Source organism: Hetaerina americana, unplaced genomic scaffold, assembly GCF_022747635.1.
Source record: "Hetaerina americana unplaced genomic scaffold, ioHetAmer1.1.p SCAF_6, whole genome shotgun sequence".
In the NCBI taxonomy this organism is placed as follows: domain Eukaryota; kingdom Metazoa; phylum Arthropoda; class Insecta; order Odonata; family Calopterygidae; genus Hetaerina; species Hetaerina americana.
Window position 1 is genome coordinate 67505443 of NW_027287205.1, and position 12872 is coordinate 67518314.

A 12872-nucleotide genomic window follows, 5' to 3' on the forward strand; every position below is an offset into this window, starting at 1 on the left:
GGCGATCGTTACGGGGGATCAACTTCTTACTCCCCGCAATCAAATGAGGACAGTTCTGGGAGTGGAGGTGAGGGGGTATGGGGCGACCGAGGCGGAGAGGGTGTGGGAGGAGGAACCCCACGCGCATCCCATTCATTCACAGCCACTCCCCATTCCACCGTCGACCCCTCCGTTATCCCCAACGCCCCCCTTCGCCTTGTCCTCCCCTTCCTCTTAACCTCCCCCCTCAGATCCCTCCAATCTCCCGTGCTGAGATTGGAAGCGGGGATTACCTTAGCCCACCGCAAGGATACAAGTACACACTCGCGCGCACACAAACACACCAGCAAGAACGCTCACCCTGTAAAACACACACCCACACACGCGTATACACACACACACACACACACACACACATCTGCTCTAAGCGAGAAGGAATAGGATTGAGCGTTTGAATGGGTTGGACTTGGCGAGTGAGTAGTGACAAGGGAGAAGCAAAAAGTAGGCGAGGAAAGAGTAGGGAATGTTGAAGGAATAAGGTAGCCATGTGAGAAAAAGAGGGAGGAGTAAAGATAGTAGGGAAGGGCGGCACAAGATGGTTGAGAGTGGAGTTCTTACAAATCAGTGATATTGATGGTGAAGTATTTTTCTGATGAACCCTCGGGCGTGAGCAAAATAAAATAAATTATGGCGAGGTTACAGGTTTGCTCGCCCTTCGCCTGGATAGGGTTAGTTTTTATTTGAGATGGAGGGTGGATGGCGAGTCGAAAGTTTTCATGACCCATGGCCTGCTCTAGCGATGGAAGGGGAGCATTAATTATAGAACGGCTAACCACTGTGACAGTTACTTCGATTATCAAGGGGCAAAATGTTTTTATTTCCCAGCAAAGTAGGTATTTTTTAATGAAGTCTGTATTCAACAATTGAGAGGGAGAGAATCGTTATACTTAAATCAAGTGGTAATAAAAACTTTCAAAAAGAAATTATTTTTAAAAAAATATGTAAAAATATCCTTTCATTACCATATGTAATCCAGAGAACTACCATGTTTTTTCACGTATTTGAATATTTATTACTATCAAGAAGACCTGAATCTACCAAGTTTACTAAATATTGTATAATATTTGAGGGTAATGGCTTAATACTGATCGGAGGGCCTAGTTTTGATTCCCCGTGATTATATTGATTCTATGCGATTTTTTGGACGCCAGAGTGCTCTGGAAAACCGTAAGCAGCATAGGAATAGCAACTGCTACCCCCTTCTCTGATGTGTTAATCTCAGACGCCATTGGGCTTAATGCGAAGTGAGCTCGATCCTCGCCTATCTAGCCAACCTTTTGCATAATATTTTAGAACAAGCATGTAATCCCTGCGTGAGGAAGTGTACGAGTACTCATGCTTTCTGACTGTAGGTAGCCTCTAACTGTTTACCTTGTTAAATATATTTCCACTCAAAATAGAAATGAAAATTTTCTAACTGGAAAACAAATGCTCTTTGTTCTTTTTTCTGCATTTAGCTGAATGAAAAATGTTTGGGATTGAAGACTAGTAACAGAATAATACGTGGATCCTAAGAGAATTGATGAGCATTTCAGACTTCGGTGGAAGGAAAACGGATTCATAAATCCTCAGGTATTGACGAGCGTCCTTACGTTTACTCTGGAAAGAATGCAGACATCCGTAGTACATTTTGATCGGGGTAATTTGATCACCTGGAATAATGGACATTCAGAAGAACTTAATTTTGCACGAAGGTACTCCAGGTTATAAAAAAAGATACATGAGAATATTGTATATAAAAATACATACCGAATACCCGTCGAGAATTTGTACAACTTTTAACCAAAGATAGAACGAAAGTTCCAGATTAAAGTAAAAAGAAAGGGAAGTGTTTCGTTGATATGGAAGACATTAGATGTAGAAAGGTATGGAATGTAGAACGATTGAAGGGTACGAAATTTGGCTGTGAAGACTTTTGTTGAAAACTTTTGCAGACTTTTGTAGATGGGAAAGTTTCAGCAAAAAGTAATTTAATATTTCCGTATCTTTATGTTAGATTACTTCTATTTGTAAGTACATGTGGCTGGTGGAGAAACGAAAAAAAGTTGCCAAGGTTCCCTTTTGCCCTGGTCACCTTCTCTTTTCAAGAATCTCTCATGATCCTCCTCAAAAGTTTACTTTTCTGTCGGAATTATTCTCCAATACATAGGCAAGGAAAGGAAACACTGCACAATTTTTTTTAACATTTGTCCTATTTCCCTTTAGTGGTTTTTACGCTATTTTGTAGTACGCATACAAGTATAAGTTTAACATAAATGGGGCAACTTTGAGAATTTAAACCTCACTTGGTATACTTCCGTCTATTTTTGGTGAGAAATAGTTTTTTTTGCCCTTACAAAAGGATTAGTGTTGCTTTACTCCACAGGAGAGGTTTTATATTAATAACGCGCATTTGATTACAACGGAGAGGGTCTGAATCCCATTCCCTTAAGTGCCACATGGGTCGTATGATTGTGGATACCCTGACGCCATTAATTTCGGTTCGCTCGAGCGCAGTAAAGCCGTCACCGAAGGCGCCTCTTTATTTCCTCCTTCATCCCAATTACCAGCGTGCCCAGGATAGCAAATGTGTTTTCGGAATTCGATCATTGCCTGCATTGACTAATACTAATACCGCAAGTGTAAATGATATTAACTCTCAAGTTCTTCTATCTCCATTTTCATTTTGCCAAATTTTATGTGTTTAACTATAAATTCAGCCAAGGTAAATCATCCCATTTTAATTCGATGTACATTTTAGCAGCTGAAATAATGTTGCAGGGTAGTTAAACAATTTAATTTATGTTATTAGTAGTTGTTTGCCTCAAATATGACACTGTTATTATTATGTTGCAGTTATATTGCATGATTCTCAAGATAAAAGTAAGTTATTTCGGTAATGTTAAATTAAAATAGGCTTGAATACATTTGCTGCTGTACAAAATAACCGAAAACATATTTTTATTGATTAACTATTTAGAATATGGTGCAAAATCACCGCCGTTCTGAAGTAGATAGATACAGGTACTCCCTACTGCCACTAATAACCCTCTTTCTGGTCATCGGGGCCCATACAAATAAACATCAAGACACAGATAGGAAGAAAATGGTAGCGCAAAAGATAAATATGATTAATATTTATTCATTTATGTAATTTTTTTTAAATTTGAAAAAGCAATGGGACTGTTTGACCAAAATTTAGACGTGATTTGATTTGTAGTAGTCCACCGGGTTAGAGTAATTTTTTAATGGACCCTTGGTCCATTAAAATAGTAATAATTACTGAACTCCTAAGTTCTGAGTAACATGACGCAAATTATCCTTTAACCCCATATTACGGTTATTAAGGTAAACATAACTGACAATAATTATAAGAAATGGACCATACGAGGCGAATAAGTCAAAGTTTATGGGTTCGAATTCAGCGCCGGGCATTTATGTTTTGCTGATGTGATTTAATGAGTCAATTGCTTTCGCTCATTTGCTGGAGACCAATCATATTTAGTGACCAGATCAGATGATTTCAGAGCATGTGAATCTTTTGAAAGAAATATTAATGCCTAATTAAAATTAAACACTTTAAAATAAGAATTTCAAAATGCTTCTAAATTGAACAGATGACCTACCGTAACTCTTAGTTACGCCAACCACTCTAATACGAGGTCTGTTCAAAAAGTATCGCGAATTTTAAATTTCCGCGGGTCGCGGGTTTCATTTTCGATTTTTTTGTAGCGTTATGTTGGCACTTATGGCTATCACTTATGCTGTTAAGTTCGGCCTTTACGAATTTTCAGCTAATTGTTGACAGCTGTTTTGCTAGGACGTGTTTTGACTCGTCTTCGAGTTTTGCCTGTTCCAAAAAATGGATCAAATAATCTGTATCGAATTTTGTGTGAAAAACGAAATTAAGTGCGCGGACGCATTCTGAATGTTGACTGTGGTATATGCAGAAGCTACCATGGAACAAAGCAACATTTATCGGTGGTACAAGATGTTCTCACAGGGCCGAGAAGATTTGAACGACGAAGAGTGTGCCGGACGCCCGAGCACGCCAACGACAGACGAAAACATTGATGAAGTGAAGAAAATAGTATTTTGTCGAATCACCGTTAGAGAAGTTGCTGAGGGCCTTAACGCATCAATTGGCTCGTATCATTCGAATTTTGCCAATGATTTGGGCGTGACGCGGGTCGCCGCGAAATTCGTACCGAAATTGCTCAGTTTCGACCAAAAACAACAACGCATTAACATTGCTAATGAGGTGTTGGACGCTGTCCGCGGCAACCCAAATTTACTCCAGAGGGTCATAACTGGTGACGAATCATGGGTTTATGGTTATGACGTGCAAACTCCCAATCATCCCAAAGGAAGTTTAGGCACGAGCCAATGCCGAAAAAAGCGCGCCAAGTTCGGTCAAATGTGAAAGTTTTGCTTACAGTTTTCTTCGATTGCAGGAGTTGGGTGTATCATGAGTTCTTGCCACAAGATAGAATGGTACATAAGGAATAATGCCTGCAAGTCATGCGCAATTTGCGCGGAGGAATCCACAACAAACGCCCGGATTTGTGGAAAAACAATAATTGGCTTTGCACCATGGCAACGCCCCTGCTCACACATCGTTACTTGTGCGCGAAGTTTTGCCAAAAACAACAACACTAATGATGCCGCAGCCACCGTATTCCCCAGATCTGTCCCCAAGTGACTTTTTCTTGTTACCGAAACTGAAGAGGCCCATGAAAGGACAACGCTGCGCTACGTTGACGAGATAAAGACTACTTCGAAGGAGGAGCTGAATAAGATCACAAAAAATGATTTTTTGAAATGCTTCGAGGATTGAAAAAATTGTTGGCATAAGCGAATAATATCCAATAGGTATTACTTTGTTGGGACAAAATAGATACTCATGGATAAAAAAGTAATTTTTGAAAAAAACACAAAAGTCGCGGTACTTATCGAACCGACCTCGTATGTGACAAATGTACTCCGTCTCGTTTTTGGCGGATTGGGATTTAAGGAGGGTAGATTAGCGGATAATATGATTGCGACATGAACGCATTTATAGGGGATGATATAATGTCATTATTATGTAATTGTTTGTTTGGTTGTTTACAATAAGGATTCTTAGCAAAGGCATTTGAGTTTATTTAATTACACATTAAAAAATTCATGGACACATATATTGGTAAGAAGGGTAAGAATTATACTCGATGTCTGTATATGAGTGGGGATGATAGAAGGACGAAAAGCCAATTTAGATGTGCAGTGGGTGTTGGTGGTGTGAGAAAACGGTGGAGGCATCACAATAGCTATATCTTCTTCTGACGTATAATGCCCGCTTAAAAGGGTTGGGGAAAGTGGTTGAGATCGGGTTAGATTGAGGCTTGATGGTGGTAAATTTAAGAGATTATGTGTTAGGGTTAACTTAAGTTGTTTATGTGTTAATAATGGCAATGCTCATTGGTAATTCAATCTGATGAATGATTAGGATTAATTAGTAATACACAAAATAGGCAGTCATATATGTTGTAATTAAATATAATATCTATAAAGGATGTCATAAATATCACCTAGTACATAATACCATCATCTAATATGCTATTTTTCTTAAAATAGAAAAGTATAGGAAATAAAAGGGTGTTCAGGACCACATTTAGGTTTGAGATTTTAGGAATTTGAAGGTGGCAGTGAAATGTGTGGAGCATTTTTTTCACCGTATCTTTTGTGAAATCCTATCAAAGAGCTCATCTCGTCTGCTGTGATTAATAGTGAATTATTCGAATGCCGGATGAAGGATACGATTGGTAAGTTCTTGTACCTGAGAGATCTGAATCCTAAGAAGAAATTTGCTTGGTGTTAGTTTCCGATGTTGCCGTATTACACTCATCATTGATATACCTTGCCTGATATGGTATAGGAATAGCCTAATAAATATTCGTGCATTCAACATGCCAGTGAATAATTAAGATTGGGTGTAACTGAAGTCACATGAGAACACGGTGAATTAATTTTCTCTTTTTTTCAACTTAAATTTTATTTAATTTTTGTTCCAAAATAAGCTTAATTTTTCAATAATGTTCATGCTCGTAAAGATGTAGTTTGGATTGATTCAATTATTTTTATTTTTTCTCAGCCTTTTTCCTGCTTCGAAGAAATCGCCAGAAAAAACTTCATCTTTAGTAAAATGTGTGGATTATCGTGACTTATGATTAATTGACCTGGACAACAAATGATGGAATGCACTAGATTAGTCCTCATGCCGTAGTTCCGTGGATAAATTTGCTGTAAAGTTGAATTTTATCAGGTCTTGTTTTTACCATCCCGGATCTCAACGGATTTTTTGAAGTGTGCACAAATACCGTGCATCGGGAAATGTATTTAGTAGTTCTTTTATAAGAGCAGGCACGTTATTTTTTCCGTATTTATCTTCATTCTTTTGTTGGAATGCGCAAACGAACATATTTACTTTTACGTTATTAATTATGACGCACGTGACGATATTTAATCCAAGGTGTGTTAGAGAAGTTATTAAGGTTGTAATTTTTCAAGTATTTCGTTAGATTAAATTAGGAAAATGGCAGTTTGTATCATATGAATATGTCCTAATTTTTTTACCATAGTGAATCCGTTATCTACAATTATCATGTTGAACCCCCACTTCTGTAAAGAATACAATTTTATAGATGCATGTAAGAATTTTTAAACAAAATAATATAGAAATATATTGCAAAGTATAGGGCTAGTATTTCCAAATCGTTAATTAATTCTCATTAAGGAAAAGTGAATGAGTCGTTTTTTAGGAAAAAACTTAGGCCGTCGCCGTGTCCAAACGTCCCTGCGGGCATTAATCCAAAACCAAAACACTATACAAAAATTAAAATCTTCCGAATATATCTAAATTGATTCATTTGCTGAAACGGAATTAGATACATTGATACTTTAATCGCAGGAAAATGTTTTCCGGGAATCATCGACGCTTATGTGATGCTTAATTTCCCTTTGAAATTCATCGGTTGCGAGGGGGGGGGGGAGGTTTTCGGGCAGGTTTGAGAGTGTGGGAAAAATTAATACTCGTAAATACCCCTGCTTACGTACTCGCAAACAAGTGAGGACGTCCGAGCACCCACCAGCACAGCGACTAATCCGGAGAGAGAAGAGTGGGAGGTCATTCCATTTTCATTAATTACGTATCCCACTCATTTTATTCCTGCTAAATGCTTTCCAGCCACATGTGAAAGCGTTAATGAAAACGAGTTTCTCCGAGAAAGGTGTATCGGGTCGTTTTCGGACGCTGGCAAAAAGCAGGAACCCACTCCGCGCGGGAATTGAGAGTGTATCGCACAGGGGATCAGAGGGTGCAGAAGGGCGGTATGCGGAGGGGTGGGGATTCAGGGAGCAGGGGTAGCTCGGGAGGGCTTTTGAAAGGGCGCGAAAGGTTGTTGGGATGGGGAGATTTTTGGAGCAAGGCTGGGGTGGAGGGGACCCCGTCCCCAGCGAAAAACATGTCCCATGGTTCAATTCTCCCTTCCCCACCTACGTCCTCCCCTCTGGCCACTGGGGAAGGAAAAGTGTTGCCGGAGGGAGGGAAGGATTCAAGTTGGTCCGGGTGCGTTGGGTAGCGTAGAGGGGCAAGGGTGGGGACAAGGGTTGGGGAGGCCAGTTAAGTAGGGAGAGGAAAGGAGAGAGAGAAGAGAGGGGGTGAGAGCCCTTAAAGCCTCTCTCGCAAGGGGTCGTGTTGGAGAGGAAGAGGATGGGGAGGTGGAGAGATGAGGGATTAAAGTTAATGGGCTGTTGAAGTCCCCTCTCAAAGTACTTCTCTGCCTCGATTTCAATCACTCAATCCTCCCTCTCTCTCTCTCTCCTCTTTCCCTACTTCCCTCCTTCTCACCCGGCATTCTCCCTTCGCCTAAATATGCCAACTCCCTCCAGCGTGTTATTCATATCCCCCAACACCCCATATTTCCCGCTCGTTTTGGGGAAAATATTTTCTCTGTCAACGGCGCGAGAACTACGCGTGCGTTCTGTTCTTCACTATTTTATTTCTATAATACTTTATTCGTTGTTAGTTATTCAGTTTCCGCTGAATGTACATCAGATCAAGCAAGAAAAAAAAATAAAAAACTTGGAGTCACTTTTTGATTTGCATTAGCATTTTTTTGCATTAGCAATTAAAAAAATATATTCCTGATCGTGTTAATCCGTTTTCGGTAAAACAGGCTGTTAGCCGTTCGGAACGTTCTCAACTTATGGGGAATTATAAGTATTTATTGGCTATTGATGGGCCTGTTCACGAGTTTATAAATTCATAATCTCTTTTTGGGATTTGACTAAAAGTGTTATAGGATTTGGTTCAGTTTTTCAATGAGTTTTTTAATGGAATTTCGAATTTGATAAATAATGAGTGTGATTCTGATTAATTACCATGTATTAAATATTCAGAACATTTAGTAATTTTTGCTGCATTCATATTTATTTAAATTTTATTTGCTGGGAAAATTCTATTATATTAATCTGGCAAAGTTATGGCTACAGATGGTATTAACCCAATTGCTCCTATAGCAAACCTTATTAACCCAGTTTTAATTCCACAGTATTAATTGCTTTAAAATTTGTGGGTTTAATTGTATGCTTCTCCAAAACGATTTTATCGTAAATAAGCCGTGTCTAAATAGCATGAATTACCTCCGAACGAATGCGTTATTCGCAATCTATGGGCTGAAAGAGGGGAGGAGGGAAATTTGGTCAAAATCCTGTATTAACACAGTTTATATTTGCTTAAACAAGTGTAAACTTTTGATTAAATGATATTATTATTATTACTGCAATGATCAATATATTAGGTTAGATTGAAAATTAGTTTTACGCGAGATATTTAATGATGAAATCAATTACTTTCACCATACTGCCTCTTAACGCAGGGCTTGTTTCTTGAAACAAAAAAGTGTAAAGGCCTTTTCTCGGTAAAGCAAGAGGCAATGGCTGCTCGTACCATGTGCATTATGCAATTATGTGTATATATATATATGTTTATATGTATATATATGTATGTGTATATATATATATATATGTATATATATGTATGTGTGTGTGTGTGTATATATATATATATATATATATATATATATATATATATATATATATATATATATATATATATATATCATACAACTACTCCCAAAAAGGCGCGTTATTACTTAATTACGTCTAGAAAATAAGGAAATGCCATGTAGCACGAATATTAGCTGAAAGCAGTAGTGAAAATAAAACGCACGCTCCACGATGGTAAAATGGTAGTAATTGCTCGGGCTGCTTTCATTACTGTTTTTTGCTTATTCCACTTTTCCTATGTCGTTTAATACATTAATAATTGTTTTTAGTTAATTATTTAAAGGAGTTATTTATTAATTTAAACCTAACACGAGTGTTATTTTAACCTAAAATCATGCTCTTTTAATATTTTTTACCTGAAAAAAGTTTGTATGAGGATAGATCATTTTCTAATGTTGAAAGATAATGACTTGTTGAGTTATTTAAACTATCAAAATACATTTTGGACTGGGGTATTTAATTATTTTTGTGCACGAATGACAAGGTTTTAGTTAGGATTTCGCCTGGATAACATTCAAATAAACACGCCCTGTTTTTTTTAATGATCCCAAAAACAACGATAAATACCTTTATACATCGATAAATTCTCAACTCCACTTTAAATAATATTCCACCTTCGACGGCCAAATGTCACAATATGCTTATTCATGATTACTTCTCTAAACTACAGCCACGATGTAGTTTTTCACCCCTTCACAAAAAACGCGCACATTTCCTTTTTTCCTACATGATAACGAGTCTTGGCATGGACGAGACTTGAAGCAATCGTCTGCAGCAGTCAGATAAAATTTAACTTCTAGATTGGTGTCTAAACTTTTGTATTCTTCAAATACCGTTCCTCGGTGATAAATTTAAATTTAGGAATTGGAAATGGAACCATGTAGCATGAAATTCTGTTTCTTGTTTGCAATCAGCCACCTACTGGGCTGGGGATATGAATAAATAAACTAAGTTTGCAGTCGATGCTACTGTTATATTGTTAATAGCTAAGGTTTGGAGTCATAACTTGGGAAATACTCTTATTGGTACTCTTGCGAGAATTTTGAGGGGAGTAAGTGAAGGTTTTTTGTACGTCATTGCATGCCGTTTGCCTTTTGGTAGTGCTATCACGAATGATTTACAAAACACCCTTCAATTGAAACTTGATATTATATTTTTGAATGCTAAACAAATGAGGAATGAAAAAGAAATAAAGTTGGAAGTTCAACTAATTTCTTATGAATACTGTAATGGGCCCAAACATACCCCAAACGTAATTGAAATGAATTACCATGACAAATTCTTTATACAAAATACGTACTATGCAAGGACCAAACAAAAGTATTGGATGAAGGTGTGATGAAAATAGAGAAGTTTCTAAAATAAAGAAAAATTTAAGGCGGGGTTAGTTACTACGCCCTCGACATTTCTCGTGTACAATAAGATGATAATTAGCGAGATTGATATAAAGGTAATAGAAGACTTAAGAATACCTTGAGGATGAATAAATATGCATTAATTTTTAAACAAAGTTGCTGTTACTAGCGAAAAAAAGAACACCAACGAGGAAACCTGTTATCTCCGAATAAGAGCGAGAAAAGGCTCGGGTACAAGTGAAATACTTTTCCTTTGAAGACTAAAAAATCACCATCAATGGAAAAATCAGTACTTAAAGAGCGAGAAGAAACGGTGGCGAAGAAGATTCGAAAAAATAAGGGTAAACAGCAAATTATACTAATATAATAATGAGGAAGTTCATTGAACCTTATATAGTGAATCTACTTTTCGACGGCTCTGAAACATGTACTATAGGAGTTGTTAAGAAAAGATTTGTAGAATAGGAATTGCGGTGCAACCGATAAAAGATGAAAATAGAGTAGAGTTAAAAATAGAGGGGTAGTGTGTGGAAAAACTGAGGACATGAATACGGAGGACAATTACACAAAGAGAAGGAAAACTAATCCGAAATATCCTTAGGAGTAATAGTTTACTGAAGGCCATAATTGAAGGGATCATGCAGGGGAAAATTTGCAGAAGAAGATCAATGATGAATGACGGGAAGCAAATGTGGAAATGAAGAACTACGAAGAAATTAAATTGCTAGAAGTTGACAAATTTGCTTGAAGACCCTAAAAAAACCAAGTTGAAGAACAGTAGTCCCGTTGATAATAACAATGCGAGTATTTATTGAGCTCCTTGTTGACTGATTATATTACTAAATTCTCAGTCTGACTCCAATGGGGCGTATTCAATACTATTACTATACTACTGTCGTACTCAATACTATTTCAATTTTAGCAGGAGCATTATTGTGAGACAATCCTTATAACAGTGAAAAAAACTGATGGAAAACCAAATAACATAAAAAATTTCACGAAGGCTGTTTGGAAAATTTAGTTTGAAATTTATGAAGGTCTGCAAAAATTTCTCTAAGTACAAATATAATCGCGGATCACCGAAGAAATATGACGTGGCGGGGTGCTCTTTATTGGGTCGGAACAACAAATTCTTGTATTCGCATTCAATGTGGTGGGTTTGGATTTCATCATGCAGAGAACAAAAGCTGAAGCATTCGAATCAATCCCTTAAAATTCATTCCTTAACCCAGCCAGAAATATCTATTATTTAGTTCCCTGTATTTTTTGCGAGGAGCTTACGGTATCCCGGTCGTATTGATTCATGAATTAATTTATCACTGCTCTCCAAGTGGGGGAGAAACCTTGGAGAGGGGAATGGGGTAGGAGGCGAGCGTAGATCTTCTTCGGAATGGCTCAGTTCGGGAAATCATTCCCGAGGCAAAAACTACTTCATATTAACGAGAAAAATTGGCCATGTGTACACGCTTTGAGCAACAATTTCGCTCTTTAATAAACATGAGGTAGCAGATGCGGATTATTATCTGTAATGCCACCTGGCAGCTGAGATACTGTGCAAAAGGGCGTGAAACAAGGTTTCGTTCTGAGCGGAATAGGGAATACTACGGCAGGCTCCCCCCATCTCTGAGCCCCTCTCCCGCTGCCACGCTAATAACCCCACTGCCCTGGCCTCTCTCCCCTCACCACTCGTATCCCCCAAAGTCTCCGTCGCCCCTATCTTTCTTTATCCCCTCTTTCGATTTACTTACCCTTCAATCTTTTTCCGCGTGCCTAATTAAGCACAATGCTATCAAATATTCCCTGAGTAATAAGAATTATCGAGGTCTCAATAATGTAAATGAGAATACCTCTAACCAATCCAGGGTATGAGATGCAGGGGGTCCTTCACGCGATTCCCTTTAGGAGTGGGTTCTGTCAGCTAAAGTCTGGTATAAAGTTTACGAAAGGAAACTTTGTATGCATCTAGGTTCCACCATTTTTAATGTAAATCTATTAGAATATGAATAATAGCAGGTTCCTCTAAGATTTCCCTAAATAAAGCCCTCAGAACATGTATAAACCGCCAATTTTTTTTTAGCTGATACACCCCTTGGGATCCCGACAAATATTTGGCTTGCCATCAAGGTTATCAGATGCTGCTGAGCCACCAAAACTTGTATATCATCAATTCCTAAGGTAATACTCGAACCCGAGACCGTTAGGATAGCAGGCGAGTGACTCACCCACATGATGAAGCTGACCGGCAAATCATATACTCTTTTTATGCTGAAGATTACCTAATGTTATTACCATATAGTTATTTTATGTTTTTCACCTTGCCTGAATCTCTTTTGATTTGATGTGTACTTTTTCTGCCGTGTTTGTGATAGGGAAAAAATTTAATTGTTCTCACTT